We start from the raw sequence: 20,943 nt of genomic DNA, 5'->3' as shown, positions 1-20,943 counted from the left end.
TACACAAATGCCATCATATTCTTTCTTTCCTTCTTCAATCTTAACTACAACGTTTTCCATACAGAGACTACTTGAGCGGTCAGCACAGGTATCACCGGTCAAGCAGTGCAGTTAGTGATCCGTTTCTCCATCACTCGGCAGTGGTTGCTCTGACAAAGAGAGACAGGCTCACTCTTCACCTGCCAACTGATTGACATCACACAGGCAACACTGTTTGGATCTCTGGGAAGTGGAGTCAAAAAACACGGCTGCTATCAGCCTATATTGCATCTGCAGTGCAGCTAAGGAGAGCTAAATAAAGATCTTTGACATTGTAACTTCAGGCCAACCCGATCTGTCATTCTGGGGCTTTCACATTTCCCTTTTGGTCGCTTTTATCAGTCAGCTATGATTAAAAAAAAACTAAAAACTTGCACCACTTAACACTGACACTGTTGTCATGGTTATCCTCTAAAATTAGTGAACGAGACAGATGTGCAATGGCTCAAGGATTATCTTGTTATTGCGAAATACTACTTGAAGGGCTTCACTGAATCTATGGACAGTATTGTTTAAACCGGCATGTTATGAGGGTCAAACTTTTTAGCTTCATCTTAAATGTGGTTATGGGTGAAAGGCTTTCAGAGGCATGAGGATTTGATCATATCCAGTATATAACATATTTTAGATTTTTTTTTTGACTTCAAGATATGAAAGTGTGCAGTATTTTTTTATCCTAATGATGTTTAAGATTTTAGAGGCCTCCAAATACAGTATTTCATTTATTTTAAGGGATTTTCATAGGCAGAAGGAGGTAGATGTATTCAGTATTTTACTGGGGAAAACAAGTCAGAAAGGAATATTGAATATTTCACTCTATCATCATATGCTTCTCCTTCAGACTACCCATATACCACCACTTTAAAATATTTAGCTTTGTATTTTGACTATGTTCAATGTTTAAGTTAACACAGTCTATCCTCTGCATGCAAGGACCTTTACCATCACACTGTGACCTCTGCAAGAGCCCAACGTGCTCATCACATAATCAGGCAGGAATCTATTTTCAATATATCAGAACATCATAATCCCAGTCAGGGCAACGGGGGAGGCTCAGAGAGGCGGATTTACCAGTCACATGGCTGAGCCCAAGAGAAGGACAGACAGCCGGAGACTCAGAGGCAGAGTGAGAAAGCAAAAAACAAGAGAGAAAGGGAGAGGGGAAAAAAAATCCATTAGTCTAGAAGCCATGTTATATTAGAGATCACTGCAATGCAAACACATGCAAACCAACACACAAGTCCCTTTCCACAGAAGCAGGAGGAAGTGGTGTTTGATGAGATTGATGATCCTTTTTTGGCTGGTTAAATCACGTCTGTGCATATATATGATGATCAAATCAATTTCTCAGGGGGAAGCACACATAAACACACATGCTCTTTGCATCCACAATAGATCCAATCTGCTGTCGTGTTGAAACACTTAGAGCCTCAAGCCTTCTGGCCATCACAATTCATGCAAAACACTTTGAAAACACAAACATGACATGAGTACAGTAGGAAAATAAACTGAGTGGGGCTGGACTGTGTCACCCAGCCGCACATCCAACTGTTTGTGACGTAACCAAGCCCAGCTGTGGAGTCTGGCACGGTGCGGGGTGTTTGGCTCGAGCCACACTTTTTGTGTATTTCACAGCTATGTGAGACAGCTGCGTAAATGGTGCTCTGGTGCAGTCAACACACGAGAGGCTTTAATAGGTAGTAATAACTGAAACTGCAGTGAGGGAGTTTAAAAAATGTATGTTTCTGTTTTCATTTATTAGTAGCAGAGCTGGTGAAGATCTAAAATGCACAGCAGGATGATTTATGGGTGAGAGAAAGGAAAGAATAAGACCAAAAGGAGATAAAACGAATGAGACAGAAGCCAACAGAAAGTGGGTCATTGGGGTAAAGATGAGGAAATGATGTTAAAGAGTCGTTAAAGACACAGCCAGATGTCCTGATTTAAGCCTCCAGCATCACAGTATTATAAATACTAATGACTTTACTCACAAGGCACAGCATGACGGTAGAGATTGGCTCGGATGGTCTTCTGCAGCTCGTGGTCGGGGGAGGACTTCTGAAACCTAAGGCTCAGGTACTGCTTCAGGTCTTTATTGAGTTTGTGACCTGGAAAAAGCAGGGAGACAAAAACAGCTTGGGTAAAGAAACCTTGACATAAAAAAAAAAAAATGGTCATCTCTTCACTAAGTTTTTTTTTGTGCCCAAAAGTAAAGTCAAGAAAGAGAGTGACATTTCCATTGTTCAAAGACTGACAGAGAACAAGAAGGGCCTTTTCGACCTTCCTCAGATGAATGTGTGTAGGCTTTTTTGATACCTAAATTCAATGTATTTGAAGACAGCAATCAAATCAAAACTCTTTAAGTTTATGTGATGCCATAAAGATAAGGCATCTATACCATGCTTAGCAACTCCATGAGGCTAAAGCAAAGGGATGCTTTAATCTAAATGTAGATATTTACCAGTTATAATGTTTATCATATCCACTTTCTTAATTCAGTTTTTTTTATTATTATTTATATATTTTTTTGTAAGGGTAGTCTCCAGGTCTCTTAATCTCCAGGTGGAAATTAATGTGCACTGAATTTTATGGCAGCCTTACACTCAAAACAACAAGTGTAAAGTCATGGTGGTGCTCGGAGGGAGGAAAGGTCAGAGGATTATCACTTAAAGTGACCATGCGTGTCTGTACATATCCATCCCAAAGTTTCTGAGATATTTCAGTCCAGACCAAAGAAATGGACCCTCCAACAGTCTTAAAATTCAGCACGGTGTGACACAGTCAAGAAACAGAGACAGAAAACATGACACCACTCTCTGTTTCATTAGATGGTTGGGAGGAAACACTGTGTCAGCAGTTTCAGCAGGACAGAGAAAGACACACAGTATGTAACAGGATGGTTCATTTCGTTGGATAGGTATAGACTGAGGCAGGGTTGGGTAATTGATTAAAAGAGCTTCTGATTGGCTGGAATTGTCCAGCATACTCATATTCCATCCAATCAGGCGTGCTGATGCTGTTGGCTGAGTTTGAACAGAGCTGCGGTGCTCACAATGGGGCCAGATGGTCAGAGCACGCTCTCACGCCAGGGTCTCATTTAGGACCATTTAATGATCTCCAAATATATCATCCATGTCTGGGAGAGCTGGCAAGCAGTTCTTGGGGGAGGTGCCACGGCCTCCTGTTGGCCTCAGATCACAGTGGAGGAGACTCTCCTGGATGGCAGGGTCAGCGTGCTAAACGGGTGGGGAGAGTTTACTGTACTTTCCAACTGATCTGAGTCACAGTGAAACGCCAGTTGGAGCTTCTTTAGCTTCTGTGATGTGATGTATTGAAACGTGGTCAGGGTTAAGTCACCTGAGGGATTTAATGACAATCAAATTTGAATAAAAGTGGGCTCGGCTTTGCAAATGCAGAGTGATATGGTGTTGTAGACTGTTGAGACTCCGCCCTCACCTCCCTCAGCAGCTGTTTTCCATCAACAGGTGCAGGATTAGGGAGGAATGAATAAAGATGACCTCAACCATATTCTTTGGAAATGTAAACAATGTTTTTGGGATCCAGCCGATCCATGATTTTACAAACAAGTCCTCCAACCTCAATGATCATATATTCTAGGTTTGTCTCTACTCTGTTAATATGATACATAGGAGCAGTTTCTGAATTAGCATACCTATCATCGGCAGGCATATATGGAACAGATATTATTTGCTACTCTTTGGTTAGGATTAAGCATGGAAAAATGTGGTCAGGTTAAGGGAAAGTTCAGGGCCTGTGATTAAGTAGATCACCTTTGTTTTCATGGTGACCACAATAATGATGTAGACATGCTTATGGAACAATGATGGCTAAAATAAATGTTGGCTTTTTGTTTGAAACAGGGAGCGAACGTCTTAAAGTCCAATGTTTCCTATTTATAACTTTGTTAAGTCACTTATGTCTTTGCTTGCGTCATAATTACCAACTCAACTGTTACAATGTGATAAGCCGCTCACACAAATGACCTATAGGGTTGTTGTTATTTTTATGGGGGAGGAGCCTCAATATCATTCAGCTAGTTGCTAAGACCCACAAGCTCACTGCCATGTGTGGTTTTATGTGATGGTGGGGTTACTAGTTGGTCCAAATCACATTTGATTAGATAAATTAGATCAGGATGAAGTTTAATGAGTAATCAAAAAGGAGGAAGATTTTTTTATTTATTTATTTTATTTACAAAAATAGACCTACTTTTATGGAAAAACTGAATAAAATATATGTAAATATATGTTAAAAAAAAAAAAATTAAGTGTCAAGATTAGACACGTATTAATATATTTCTCATTCTTGTTAGGACTTTTTTTTCCCTTCCTTGCCAAGAGTTAAATGAGAAGATCAATACCACTGCAGATTATTAGCTTACCTTAGAATAAAGACTGAAACCAGTAGGAAACAGCATACCAGGCTCTGTGTCAAAATATACCTATTAGTACCTCTAAAGCTCACTCATTCAAACGTCATCTATCATCTTTTTAATATGTGCCGAAGCCGGGGATAAGAGAGAAAAGGATGATGGTTTGTGTGCTGGAACCAGATGCCAGGAAATCCAGCCGATGCTAAGCTAAGCTAACTGCTACTGGCTCCAGCTTCACATTTACTGCATGGATTTTCAAGTATTGATTGCTCATCTAACTCTCAGTGAGAAAGCAAATAATCATAATTCCTAAATATGTCATGCTATTTCTTTAAAGTTTATCGGGAAGTTCCCACAGCCTGAGAGGAAGTGCTATTAAGAGACTAGAACAGGATAAAAAAAAAAAAAAAAGGAAAGACAGATCAGAAGCGTTCGTGCAGCAGCTGAGAAAGTGAAAACTGCTCTTAAAGCAGAGAAGTATCAGTCATCTGCCCTGAGGTGTGGCCCCACAGTGACATCATCATCTGTCAGCCTCGGCTTATCACCCACCTCCTCCCACCAATGGACATTACTATAAATACTGAAGCAACACTGATAATGTGAAACACAGAGTCTGACAACACAAGCATCCAATACTACAGGGACAACAACAAAGAAATATGACATCCAAACCAAATAGACCACTGCATTATGTGGTCTATTTGGTTTGGATGTCATAATGAAATGCAATGAATGACATTACAGTTCCATTTGTAATAGAAATCCGAAACACATTGAAAACAGTAACAACATTGAAAATGACAATCAGCTTAATGTTTATATTTGGAAACACAGCTATGCTAATATTATCATATCATATCCTTGAATCTGACTCTGGTACAGGGTATTTTCTGCCCAGAGGTGGAGATACTGGTTTGCTATTCTACTTTGCTGTATTTTTCCGTTCCTCTACACACGCATGCACACAGCCCACTGTGTAATTCGGTGCAAGCAAAGCACAGTCAGGTAATTGTTACCTAGCAACCAGCTAGTGCTGACGACCATCATTACGGTCCCTGCTAGGCAAGCAGAAGTCAGATTGTAAAAGAAAAAATGGATACAACAGCACGCACACACAAACTAACATCCACACCCACACACACACACACAAATTTAACATGTACAAGCATACTCAGTGCATCCTCTGCGGCTCCATTGCCATAACTCTGTAGCAATTTGATTTATATAAACAGCACCTCATCAAAAATAAAATACGTTACACATACATTAGTGTTTGCCTTCGCTGTCTTGTCAGTTTTACTGGCTCAGATGCTTTCTTTGAGATAAAGACTGCTGTCAAGAACAGCCCCCCTCCCTTGGGTACGTACAGCGAGCAGAGGGCGGGCCGCCCAGGTGTCATGCTCCATCAATGAGAAAGTCATCAAATATTCAATATTTATGAGGATTAAAGCTGTGTGGATCAGAGATTACAGTCACACCACTGTGGCGTGTGTGTGTGTGTGTGTGCAATTCATATGCTGTTTATTTAGTCTTTCCCTGGATTTTAAATTATAAACGCTGTTTCGTGAGACAAATAAGCAGATGTTCTGGTGCTGTAGGTGCAGTAAATACTGTCTGAAGAGCGTGTCAAATTGCAAAACTTAAAATAAAAAAAAAAAATCATATTTCACTGCTCAACAAAGTAAAGTCCTCTCAGATCCAGACAGACTGCAAATTCATGGATTGAATTGATACATGTCTGCTGTGTAACATTTTGACACATTTTCAGTAGGCTACAGGAAAATAAGGATTTATTTTCTATTTATAATAATGTTCAGCTTTCCAAAAGTATTACATGGAGTATGCAAATTTAGAATAAAACAACAGGTTTTTTTCTTGACCCATTTAAAGTGGTTTCCCAGCAGCATGTAATAAAAAAAAACAAAAAACAAAGCTTTAAAATCCAACAAAAACAACCAGATGTGGTGAGAAAACTGGAGATATCATCTCAGCTCAGCAACCACAGCGCCCATGTGTTCCGCTGATTTTTGAACAATACACATAGTGAATTGTTCAATTCAGCATGCTTACTGAATAGATATGCCTGTATTGTGTGCAATAAGAGCGGCGTATTGTTACTGGGAATGAGCTGGACGTTCTGATATACTTCACGATTGTCTGTCTCTCCTAAATATAGTTTGGATAATCCTGATGTTTTTACAAATATTGAAAGATATTACTGGACTTAACATTTAGTGACAGATGAGACTGCCAAAGAGATGTTTGTTTTAACACAATCAGTCAATCGGTATCATCAGTATAAGTGTATATAATGCAAATATATGTGTTTGTAATGTATATTGTACAAGGACATTTAAATCAACACTACAGTTGCAGTGTATATAATGATAACAATGTAAATAAATGAGGCCGTGTATGGACCTGGCAGCGCTTTGAGCTAATACTAAAAGTGAAAATGCTAGTATGCTGATAATTAGCAGATACATTTTTTTCCCTTTTCACCATCTTAGTTTAGCATGTTTGAAAGCTAGAGTTGGCTACTTTTGATACTAAAACAGGGCTTAGTGTTTGTTACCTGAGGAACTAATTCGTTCTGCAGGTTATTTAGGTTAGGTTAGGTTAGGTAGTTACTTTATTAATCCCCGAGGGGAAATAAAACAAATAAAAACTGTGTCCATAAACTGAAATGTTAAATGACATTTTGATGAGATGATCATGCTAAACGAAAAGTTAAAGCCTCACCAAAGTTATTAAAGATCATCCTGAGAGGAACACGAACATGTGAACTAAATTCCGTGGCAATCCATGCAGTTTGACACATTTCACTCAAAATTACAAATATCAACGTCATGGTGGAGTTACTGGAAAAGTCAGGGCATGAACAAAATCAGTACAATTCACCTTCAGGAGACCATAGACGGTAGAAATGTAATGTTAATCTATTCAATAGGTGTTCTGATATTTCTGGACAGTGCAGAAGTAGAGGACTAACAGACAGACACTTGTAGAGCCACACTGCAAGGATATGTGAGAACATGAGTTGATTTGTCAATTAATCATTTTGTCGATAAACAGAAAATTGATTTGTAACAGTGATGCTAAGTGAATGTTTTTTTTTCTGGACTGTTGTTGGTCAATGAATCTGTCCTGATGAAGGTCTGAGGACCAAAACATCGTCAAGTGGTCAACAGTGTGCAGGGCTCACGAAGTAATTACTAATGATTTGTTATTTTGCAGCCGTAAAATGTTATTCTGTCAGTGAAAATCACAGGCAATTCATCGGTCTTTAGATGATAAGCTGAATCCGTTCAGAGCTTGGAGAGGATATTCTCAATTCTCTCCACACTAAAATCACTCCATCAGGGAAATACTGAGACACCAGAGATACTTGAGCGTTGAGAGATGGTTCTTGAGAGCTAAGATGTTTGTGGAGCCGGCTGGTAAAAGACTGAGTGTGGCAGAAATTGGTGTTTTTCAAGCCCGACGAGGCAGAAGAGTGATGTGAGGATGTGAGGCCTCTGTCCTTTTACAGATAGAGAGAGAGATGGATTTAACCCAAACAACAGTGGATTATACACATACTCCAAGCCTCCAGTCAGCATTACATAACCTTAAATCTAGTTATGCATCCCTGTCTCATTTTGGAAATGTGGGTGGGGAGTGGAGGGTTGGCAGTGTGTGCACTTAAACATCTAAAGAGATATAGGATTCACACATTCTCACATAAATTTCTTTAAAAATTAAATCACAGATACACACACAATATATGCATCTATGTCTTTGGAATTTGACCTGAATAGGAGGCGCTATCATAAGATCTCTTTTTTAGCACGGTATAAAAGAAGTGATATTTTGAGAAGATTTAACAAAAACTCAAGCATGAAAACATGCCGGCCAGATAGCAGCAGAGCACAGACATATGGTGATAGCTGCCTAAAACATCAGCAGAAGACTGGGCCAAGCAGCTGCAGTCTATAGTACCACATAACAGCTGTCGTCACTACAAGTCACTGCTCAAGCCTGTCAATCATGCATGTGGAAATAAACACACCAGGTGGTTACCATTTCAAAGCACAGCGCTAGACATCCGAGCAGCAGTTGTGGTGTTTGTGATTATTTGAATGTAAAAGTAGCCAAGTTAAATCAACAGCTTATACAGAGCGGACGTTCATTTTAGGAAACGTCCACATCAGTGTGTGTGTGTGTGTGTGTGTGTGTGTGTGTATGTGTATGTGTATGTGTGTGTGTGTGTGTGTGTGTGTGTGTGTGTGTGTGTGAAGCTCCAATCTGCTCAGCTGCTGATTGGGATTCAGCAGCCGTCCACCGGCTCAACACTGCCCTCTGTGTCTCCAAACCTTATAACCAATAAGCCTGCTTCACGCAGACCTGTCGCCATGGCAACCCACAGCCAACCAGCGCCTGAGATGAGCCATGTGTGGTCATTATGGGATGCTGCCCCCCAGTGGTGGATCTTAAATCCTATGAGGGTGGGGGAAAAAAATGTGACTTCAAAGATGAGGCTCTTAATCTCTTGTGATGGCACTTGGACTTAATTCATGGATTCAAAACGGCCTGCAATATCAGCTGCTGACTGAAAAGTGAGGAGGGCTGTCTGTAGTACAAATGTGAGGTGCATCTTGTTTACCTGGGTTTTTACACTTTTATTTCACTACATTTTAGAGGAAAATATTTTTTACCAGCTGTAAATTAACATTTTTTTTATTTTAAATATGCATCTGTATTAATACGAGGATATGCTGTTTGCAATATCATAAGACTCTGAAAGAAGCTCATACTTTTACTTTTTATAACTAAAGTACGATTCAAAATTCAATACTCTGTTGCTATATCAACACAATTGACTGGTCTGAGTAAATTCACAATAAAAACAAATATTTTGAACCATTCAGTCATTCTGCACATAATACATTAAAAATATAGAGGACAGATAATTGAAATCCAGTCCATAAAACTAATTTAAAAAAAAACATAAAACAAGCAGGTAAAATCAAATCAAATCCATCACGTAAGAATAACATAAATCACACACACCAACTCCTAAATTATACTCATTATAGTGTCTGCGCTGTACCGAGTATTTTTTTTATCAAGCAGTATAACAGACAGTATGAGTACTTATTCCATAGATAGATAGATAGATAGATAGATAGATAGATAGATAGATAGATAGATAGATAGATAGATAGATAGATAGATAGATAGATAGATAGATAGATAGATAGATAGATAGATACTTTATTAATCCCACAAGGGGAAATTGTTTCGCTACAGCAGGTACAGGAAAGCAATAAAACAACAGTAAAATATAAAAATGCACAGTATATACAATAAATAGAATAAAATAAAATAGAATAATTAAATCAAGGTGTTTGTGTTGCACCTAAAACTTTCTGCTAGGTAAAAACAGTTGGATGGCAGACGCCAACAACCGTGCTGCAACCAAGTTATGACAAATCTAGAGTAATGGCTTTAGAAAACTAACAACACAACTGTTTAATTTCAAGATACAGACCACACATGCAGGTAAAGCTTTATTCTGGCCACAGCAGAAAAAATATCCCTAAATTATAGCTGCTGTCTGGGAGAATGCTACACAGCTAATACTCTGCAACAGATAGGTGAGTAATTACTGTAAGCAAAATATGTATTACATGATAAGATGAGCAGGGTAACATTGGAAACATTAAACTCTTGTTTGCCCACTCTATTTACATTAAAACAGATTCAAAGCGAACAAAAAAAAAAAAAAAAAAAAAAAAATCCCCAAACAGAACGCCGTAGCCTGAGAGGAAAAAAAAAACCCACAAAGACAACACGAATCTGCATGCATGTGTCTAGTCACGGCGTCAGTGGTCGATGCGTGTTGAGAAGAGTGTCGGTCTTGTGTCAGGCATGTCTGTGTGGGTTTCTCTCTCCCGTGGAAGTTGCTGCTGGCACAGATTAGGTGTTAAATGACAGCCGGGTTGCCCTTACTTTGAGTAGAGCACAACAGACAATCCTGCAGTAACTGGAACACACACACACACACACACACACACACACACACACACACACACACACACACACTGCTCTGCCTAATGAAACGCCACCTGTAGTGATGACAGAAAGGATTATGCTGCAAGACAAGACGCCCTCCCAAGCTTGATCCCCAGCAAAGGGTGTTGGACTGAGGTGACCGTGTCGAGATGTCTCGGTATGAAAATGTCAGGTGTGCTGCCGATCGTTCTTCAGACGTAAGGCAACTGATGTGTCATGCTTTAAAGCAATAGTTTTGACATTTTGGGCTTATATATCTTCCTGCTGTTTGAAGTTTAAAGATCAGCACCTGCCTCATATGTTTGTCTGAGTCGCGTGTGCTGCAGTAACAGCAGGCTTTTCGGTGTGCAAGCCGGCAAGCTCGCGTCTACCGATAGCCTGTGAGGCATTTCAGGGACATCTATTGATTTTAACAACAGAAAATAACCAGGGTTACACTCTCCCCCTCTAAAATGGATGAAAACTAAAGATTTGTACCGCAAAACGTAACATCATTTTCTTTTTCTTAAAATGGATTTTATAAAACCAGTATTTAAACATTTGCATTTAGGAACCAGTATCAGTATAATGGTATCAACAATATTGAGCAATACCCAGCCTTATGCCCTCTGACATAGCCAACATAGCCAATTGGCTACTAGCTGCAGCCCCACATTTACTATACAGACATGAGTGGTATCAATCTTGTCCCCTCGAACTCTCAAGAAGACAGTAACATGTCTGACCAGTCTTTAGGTTAGGTTAGGTTAGGTTAGGTAGTTACTTTATTAATCCCCGAGGGGAAATTTGTTTTTACACTTTAACCTAGGGAGCACACAATTCATGCAAATGTATTCAGCATTATAATACTGAGCACATCCGGATGAGATAACAGGGCAATCTGTTCTAGAAAACTAGAGATGTAAAAAGCAGGGGTCAGTTGGGGATTTTGAAAGACCTGTCTATTATCACATTTTGATTAAGAGGGCTCCAGTCTGTCTGCATCCTTCTATCTGCTGTGGAGTTGTGGCACAACAGGAGCAGCTAAAACTAAACTACAGACACAAAATCACACACTGATTGTCCATTACAGTAGAATTCATTGGAAGCATCTTTGAAACCTTTAAATGGGTTTCTCAAGCCATATTGGGCGCATAAAGCCAAGCTCAAACAAGGACAAAGAAATGGTATTTCCTCCTGAGGACAAATAATATTGTATTTCCTCTGGCTGATTCCAACTAATGGCTACAGAGTATAGGAACTGGAAATGCTGCTTCTTTTTAAACAGTAAATTCCATTGTTTCAGCAGCTTCCTGTGGGTCTCAGGACATCCCGTCAGTCAACACTGGACTCTCCAGTTACAGATGAGAGCATTTAACTCTACATTATCCAGTAGCAAAAAGGAGGGGCTGTCTCGGAGAGGTGAACATCGTGGGCAATGCAAGAAACAAAACTAATCAAATACGACTGCTCTGAGTGAAGTGCTTCACTTGGCTCTCTCGGTGTGATAAAGTAGCAGCAATCTCCAGCTATTACACAGCCATTATCCTGACTGAGAGAGTTCATGACAGCTCATACAGAAGACATGATAATAATGATATTAAACATGGGCTCACTTGTTTCGTTCTCATGTCAATTAAGCAACATAATCTCCGTCCCTCTCTCATGCACATACACACATACGCACACACACGCACACACACAGTGTATTTTATGGCCACGGCACAGGTTCACCAGTAGCAGCCGCCGTCTTATTACCGCCTGTCATGAGCCCTGCAATCAGAGTGGCAGGGGTGGAGAGGAAAAAACAACAATCACAGAGAAGTCCACTGTGCAGCTCTGGACCGGTCCTCTGCCATCTCCTCCTATAATTACCTCCTTAACCAGCCACACCCAGAGCGCCTTTCATGTTACTCCCACTCTAAGACCTCTCAGTGGGTAAGCATGGAGAAAACAGACAGGAGCCCCAAATGACACTTTCACATTCGGCAAAAGTTGTTTTCTCTTCCGTATTTCTTTAAGAACGTTAACTTTTAACTTTATTTCTAACCAACGGGACAAATTCATGTGAATCAAAAATGTGACTTCATGTCCATCAAAGAATTGGCTTTCCCATATTTTTGCCTAAATACTAGAAAAGTGCATGTGCTTCATATGACTGCTGTCCCAGAGTGCATGCCAGCCTTTTATCTTCCATTCAGACATATAATTGTATTGGTTAATTTTAGTATATCTTAAACATTCTATTTAATTTTCTTTTATTTGATTTTGTTTCCTTCTCATATTTCAACTGTTTCACGTACAAGTATGATTGTAATTTTATTCCGCTGGCTGTTATGAAAGGAGGTACATTCACGTGCTAGTCGGAAGCTCTGGATTTTTGAGAGATACTCATATTTATAACAATGTTTCAACAAATTCTGACAACAATAAATCTAATAAACCTACCATAAGCAATATTGATGCAGATCTCTTATGTTCATTTTGTAATTTTTTTTACTAGAATTTAACCCTTAAGTAAGAGACACTGTCTCTAAATTACACCAAATCTAATAATAATAATAATAATAATAATAATAATAATAATAATAATAAAAAATTGTATTTATAAATTGCTTTTCAAGATAATCCAAGACTCTTTACAGGTTAATATGATGAAAGTAACACAGTAAAAGCATATAAACTATATATCTAGTCATTCGTTATTTGTTCGCTCGCACACTCCAAAAAGCAAACGTCCACTGATATAACGGCGTAGCTGGTCTAACACTATTGAACTGACAGCAGCAACATCTGTGATGAAAAAAATAAGCAAATTCCCCTGAAGCAGTGTATGTTTTCTTATAATTTTGTCATCTGATTGATTTTTGGACAACATACTGTATCTCATGAGTGCCTTGCTACAGTCATGTGACACAAAAAAAGGAATACACCTTCCGTTAACACTGATATGATCCAGAAAGGACTGTCAAAGGCCTTACTTTGCTTTAAGATTACTCTGACAATTATTTTGTCAATTAACTGACAAATAGTCTCAAAAAAGTCAAAAATGCCCATCACTATGTCCAAGGTGACTTTCTTGATTTGTCTGACCAACAGTCAAAATCATATATTCAGATAAAAATCTGTGCATTTAAGAAACTGAAACCAGAGAATGTTGCTGAAATGATTTATCAGTTATCAAAATAAGTGATTTATATCTTGTTGGCTGAGTCAGCGATTACTTTTAATTAACTCTGTCTGGTAGGGTTAGAGTGAGAGTGAATTTGTAAAGGAGAACTCCATGTTATTTTGGACGGACGCTCTGCTTTGGACTATTGAATGTAAAAATGTATGTATGTATTTTATGTATGTGAGGAGACATATGGGCGGGCCAGTTCTGACCCACTTCTCTAGCGTCGTGCTGCTGAGTCAGAGTCAGCAGTGCATGATGGGAGAACTGGTTTGAAGGAAGAGTCACAGACAAAGACACACACAAACACACACACACACACACACTGAGGCGAGCAGAGGCGGTATGTTCCGCTCCAGTGCGCTGCATCTGTTCATTGCTAAATATAACCAGAGGAACCCAGGCCTGCCGCTCCCTCTGTGTTACTAGCTGAGTAGGCCAAAGGATGGAGGAAGAAAAAAGCAGGCAGGGAGGAGAAACAAAGCTTAGTGTATTTGTAAAGACCAAAAGAAAATCGTAAAAGCTTGAAGGTTGAGAAGAGGGCCAATCTTGAATGATGTGGGCACCTTCCCAAATAAACAAAGATGTGCTATCTGCCTGTGCAGAAAAACCTTTTAACACAGACTAAACATGGACAGATATTTCTGTCAAATACTGGAATACCTTACTCAACATACTCCAGATGTAAAGATCTCCATTCTCATCCCCTGCATTCATCTGAAAAGTAAAGGGAAATCACTTCTATGTGCCATGTTTCCAAAAAAAAAATGCTCACAAAGCAGCTATTTTAATGTGTCCATTGTATCATTTTTTCCTCCCATGGGCAACACGTGTGAAAACACTGAAGCTCCAAGCAACTTGAATCCTCTCTGACGCCGATAGCATCAAGCATCAGTCGGTGTGTGAGCATGCCATCAGTTCTAACTGGCTGCCTCTGTTAAATGTCATTGCCTGCCTGGCCGTCACACACAAAGGGCCCCTCTGTCATTAAAGTCCCCTCTTTCACAGGAGCCGATGACCACGGGCAACGAGACGGAGAAGAGATGCACATCCCCCTCCCCTCCTTCCTCCCTCCCTCTTTCCTTCGGCTGCTGCAGCAGTCTGGAAAACATCACACCACAGCGTGTCATCACAAGCCCGCTAATATGATGAAAGACAATAAAATACAAGAGAAGAAATTACCACATTAGGCTTGAATAATGGTTAATATGCGTACGGATGAAGCAGTGGAAAAAGGGAAGCTTTCCACCGGGTGTATTAACCACTAATTTGTACCTTGAGGGTTGTAATTGGAGAGCCGGCAAACAAACCAGTGGAGTTAACTTGAAGTGGAGACATCAAGTGACCTATATATCTGAGCTCTCTGCTGCGTTAAACCTAATATTAATTAAGATATATGGAACACCACTTTTATAAAGATAGCCCCTCTAACCAAAAGGGCTATTCATCAGATACACAGGGCTGTATGCGGGGGGAGATAGCTGACAGACAAGAAGCCCCACAGGGAGATTCATTAAATTAATCTGTCATGTGAATTTATTGAATTTCTTGCCCGATGCATGCTGCTACCAAAATGTTTTGCTGAGAGGAAGCACTATTTCCAAAATGCAAACTGGGCATGTTTGTCAGAGGATTTAGCTATGCAAAAAAAAAAAAAAAAAGTGTTCTTAGCCAGAAAGTGAGGTAACACTGCAAAAGAATTACAGTTTTTAAAGCATCGAGTTTTCACACAGATGGAAGAAAATAATGCAAGAATGATAGACTTACAGCGGAGCACGTGTCCTAGTCTCTATCAAAACTGTCTGAGAGCAGAGATAACACACAGCAGACTGACAGCTGGGGATCAACAGCTGAGATAAGATTAAAAGAGAGGCCTTGGATCTCAGCAGCCAGCCTGGTTATTATGATGCTGAAAAACCTTCATAGGTGTGTTTCAGTTCTGCCTCTTCAAACCTCACCATCCTCAGCCCACATTAGACAAATTCTATTTCCTTTTTCTTTGAATCATCAAGTTTTTGTACAAAGAAACAGTAAGGAATACTAAACGTCAATCACATACTGAAGCAGAATGTAAAAAGCAAATAACTGCTGTTATGTTGTGAAATGCGACTTCCTAAATTCAGGCGCTGTTTTTGTCTTTTGATGATGCAAAGTGATTGATTCGTCGGGTAAATCTAAGTATCCCATGGGTGGCAACATAACAGATGGTCCTAAGAACAGAGGAGTCTGTTCTTTTTTGTGAGCATGTTTGAAAACAGAAACATGCAAAACTGAACAGTCTTCAACCTTATTGCAGACCGCAGATAAAATGATGAAGACAATTTACAAGAAGATGGTGACATTTTCTGCAAAATGTTCACTGTGCCATCAAAAAGACATTTCAAGTGACACAACCATGTCAACTGTTTTAAGATCTGCGCTCAGTGCTCAGTGAACTGGAGCGTTCATTAAGCCACTAACATCTCTGCCTCGAATGGTTGAACTGCCTCAAATTAAAGGTGAATACACGTCGGTGAGGAATGTTAGGCTGCAGCCGCACACCATGCGTCCTTCGTAAACCACTCGCCGTAAAACATCATATATCTGACCTTCAGACTGTAAGAAATCACAGACCCTCATTCACAGCTGAATAGCGCAGAACACAGAGATGATTGCGAGACATTTGAGATGGAAGTAGGAGGAGAAAACCCAGAGAGAAAGAAGGGGCAAAATGCACGTGAGGCCTTTTAAAGAAATGGAGACAGCATGAAGGCTTCATTAACGCTGCTGAACCAAGTGAGCACAGATGGAAAGAATGATGCTTAAGATGGAAAGGCCTTTGGATGTTTTTTAGAGAACTGATTAAATGTTTTCAGCTATTTTCTCAGCTAAAATGCCAAAACATTTTTAGATGCCAGTGACTCAAATGTGGGTATTGCCTGCTTTTCTTTGTCATAGATGGTAGAAAACTGAATATTTTGGTGTTTTTCGATCGATTTCAGATCAAATTAAAACTGCAAGCAGTGATATGCGGGCCCTCGCACGCTGCACGTTGGGGAGCCGGCGGCCTCGACCCGCTGGATCCCCGATCCCCAAAAATGCTATAGTATGACTTTTTTTTAATATTTTGGACGACGTGCTATAGTACGACATTTTTTTAAATATTTTGGACGACATGCTATAGTATGACTTTTTTTCATAATTTGGACGACGTGCTATAGTATGACTTTTTTTTTGGTCATATTTGGGCGACACGCTATAGTATGAGTATTTTTTTTTTACTATTTTGAACGACATGCAATTTTGTGGACCCGACATGCTTGTCTCCAGCAGGAATCAAACCAATGACCTTTTCACTGAGAGGCGCCAGCTCTAACCTCCGACTGGATCCCCTACGTGCAGCGTGCGAGGGCCCGCATATCACTGCTTGCAGTTTTAATTTTGCTCTTACAATGCCAGATGGGAAAATTGGCCTAGTAAATGGCATTCATTTTAAAATCTAGTACATGGTTCTAAAGTTAAATGGAGACAAAACAGATTTAATATCACAATCCACATTCGTAGGTAGCAGTAATTCTCTGGGATACACATGTACTTGCTCAAATGTAATGTAAGAAACATTCTTTGGAGCACTTTGAATAGTGGTTTCATACTGGAGCTGCTGCAACAGCTTAGATTCAGCTGGTCACATGAGAATGTTAACATCATTAGTAGTTTTGAAAATAAATCCAGACATGTAAAGTGGTTGCAGCTGCAGATTTGCATTTGATAGAAGACTGGGATTATTGGATGTGTCGTAGGTCTTCCAGTTGAAACTCTTTTTTTAAGAGATGTCTTGACTTAATTTACAAGACTGTAATCTACATTTGAATTGTATAACACAATACTGAGAGGCCTTCACAATATTTAGACAATTTATATAAATGTGAACACAAAATGTTAAAAACATCTCAGTATAATTCAAGACAGTTTAACAGCAATAATAATAGCAGGATTGAAATCTATAAGATTTTGAATACAGTTGTGTTTGACTGTTGTGTTTGAGCTTTCGCTAAATGTTGCTAATATCCGGTCCCAGCTGAAAAGTAAGAGCTAAATGTCTTTCCCATGACATCTCTATATAACATTACTGACAGTGTTTGCAGTTTGTTGATAAGCAGTACAGATCAGGTCAGCTGTATGTGACGAGATCAATCAGCGCGTCATCTAGCTATGTACCAAACTGCTAACAAACCAAACATACTGGTCTTGTTTGGGTTATTCAAAATGGATTTAGTGAAGGAAATGATGACAAAAAACATCACGAAAAGCATTCAAAATGATGTTGATATTTGGTTTTGTTGTAGCTGTTTGCGTGCTACTATGGTCGTGCTAAAAACAGACATAAGCAAGCTATAATATAAACTATAGCTATTTTTTTGTTGTCAATCCACTGCTACGTCTGTGCAATCAAACTTTACAGTCATCAGTTATAAAACAAAGTCAACTACATATCAACAGCGGGGCATAATTATGCAAGATTTGACAAAACTGCAGAAACTCTAAGACCTAGGCTGAGGACAGACAGCTTGGATGCTGCAGTGACTCAAGATTGCCTCTTAGCGTATTACAAGACAGGACTTTATTTTAACATATGGCATCTTTAAAACTCAAAGAGAGGAAGGAGACCAGAAGAGTGAGTCAAAACAGTAACATATTAAGTATTTAGTTTAAAGCAAACTGTCGGTGTTGACTGTTTGATTAGTAAGATGGACAAAGTGTTTACAATTTGATAATTAATAGAATAAAATGATCAGCTCTCTGGATCAGGAATGATTACATAATTACAGTTATCATTAATATGTTGGGATGTCTAAAATGAGATTGAGTGTTGCCCCACGCTTATTGCAGTTCTGCCTCTGTAGTGTTTAATTGGCTGCTGTGAGTGCCTTAATGAGGCAATGATTCATTGTGTTTGATGTGACATACAGTAATGTGTCAAGTGATTGTCCTTTCGAGTGCCTGCTGGCATCCAAAACTGGCGACCATATATCATAGCACAATATATCAACCTAACTTTATCAGGCACATTTATAAAGGAATCTGATGGCACCACATAAACAGTCAGCACTGTCTGAGGTTTTCCATTTTGTAAAATATTTCCGTAGCCTTTTGTAACGCGTTCTCTGTAGCATCAATGCTACATTCAAGACTATTGTCACATGAATGTTAAAACCTGATTAGTAATTTCTTCCTTCCCACATCCACCATAGTAATGAAAGAAATCTACCAGATCTGGAGAAGAGCTCAATTGGGAGCCCCTGTCCCTTCTGAAAGAAACACATGTCAAGGTCAAAACCTTGTATATGGCTGGACCCTGTGTAAAACTGGAGGGCTTTTAATTTGAAAAGTCCCTGCGTTCAGTCTAACTGGGGTGTATCTTTGATCTCTCACTCACTCAGTGACAAACACTTGCTTTATAGCTCTCGCCCTGCTGCTGTGGTCCAGCCATGAATATTGTATTTATATTATTAATCTAATTTATGAGCACTCATCTCTTTCCAGCTCAGTGTGATAGTCTTTTCTACGTTTTGCAGGTGTACTGCAGGTCGCGTTTTTGTCCTCTGATTTCTGAGTGTCACTCAGGGCAGAGCTCAACCTCTGCTGCACTGACACAATGCTGAGTAGACGCAGGTGAAGGAGAGCGAGGGAAGATTGTCCACTCGCTAATAAATCGCATTGATAGCGTTGTTCCTTCGGACAGGTTAAAAAATTAAAAAATGCTGAAGTGGATGAATGTCTGAGAAATATCAAGCAATTCTGAGTTTGTCAAGAGAAAAGACAAAATATATATATGTAAATTAAAAAAAGCTTTTTTTTCCCACTTACTTTTTCATATCTCCCATTTATCTAGGAATGTTCGTATTGGGTATAACCGCCTCTTTAAAATGATCTAATTTCTGTTCCAGTGTTAACTTCATCTCAAGCTCAGGGTTAATTTTGTGATAACCGTAAACTGAGAAGGAGCTCTCATCACTGAGATCACAGCTGCAGCGCAGCCAAGTCCTTCTATTTTTATCATAAGAATTATAATAAACTCTTAAATTCCACTGAAACTGCTACATAAAATATTAAACAATAGTTGAAGTATAAATCATTTGTTTCCAAGAAAAACAAGCCTGACTAAAATCAAACTAAAAATAACAATGACACTGTTTCCTGACACTGAAAGCTTAGTCTGTTTGAAGAGGATGTGTTAAATGCTAACCGCAAAACTATGAAGCACAGGTTCCTTTTTACAAACACAATTGCTCAGTTACACCACAAACACACAGAATGTGATGAGCTGCAGTTTTCAAATGACTTGACAATATTTGGTTAGCGTGTGTCACCTTTGGCGGCCAAGAAAACTCCATAATGTCAAATACAATACAAGACAGAATCCAACTTTGACTTTAAAAAATAAATTCAAGTATTTATAGTACTCATGTAGCTTACATTTAGCTGGAAATATCCAGTACCGTCATTAACCCCGTTTTTATCACATTCTTAGTAATTTGAGTATTTGTGTGTGAAGTTTTTTTTAACATATCCCCAGTTTACATCATCAAACAGCATTTGATTATGAAGACACTATTTTGTGTTATATTTCAAACTATATTAGCAAAGTAATGTTACCTTTTCTCAGTTCATCTAGCTATGCAACTCTCTACATAAGATCTAATTCATGTGGTGCAACCCTGTATTAATTCAGTAATGTGTAAACAGTTAAAGATCTGTGGATTTGCAAAGTCAGCCCAGTAAATCCTGTGTGCTTACAACTTAAATTACTGACAGACATCTACCAATTCATGCAAGTGACATTGTAATTTTTAAATATGCCCACCTTTCAGTTTTATGTAATTTTAATGCACTACCAAAAGCAAAGGAGTAACTCTGCAAAGTAGTGACACTTTTAAGAAAATGTCAAATAGTGGATATCATGATGAGAAGCTCCGACAAGACAAATACGAACGAAATACACAAAATCAATTTAAAGCAATTATCCTGAGGAGAACGTGGCACGGGTTGGCTGCTACTCAGGTCGATCAGATGACGAAGAATTAACTGTTTAAGTAACTTATTAAGGGGAATGTTAAGTTTGTAGTGTCTGCAGTCTTTTCCTTAACTGGTAATGTATTATAACTGGACTGGACCAACACCAACTGTTCACTGTGTGGAAGTAACGCAAAAGTAGTCCCATCATGACCTTTTAAGGTCTCTGAATGAAGCCGTTTAGGGGTGGAAGCATATAGCAAATATCAGAAAGTGACATCTCAAAACAACAGTTGATAAAGTCAAAGCT

Source organism: Embiotoca jacksoni, unplaced genomic scaffold (assembly GCF_022577435.1).
Source record: "Embiotoca jacksoni isolate LCO1_2020_lvr unplaced genomic scaffold, fEmbJac1.0.p SCAF_9, whole genome shotgun sequence".
Taxonomy (NCBI): Eukaryota; Metazoa; Chordata; class Actinopteri; family Embiotocidae; genus Embiotoca; species Embiotoca jacksoni.
The sequence above is the reverse complement of the archived record's forward strand: the minus strand, read 5'-3'. Positions refer to the sequence as shown.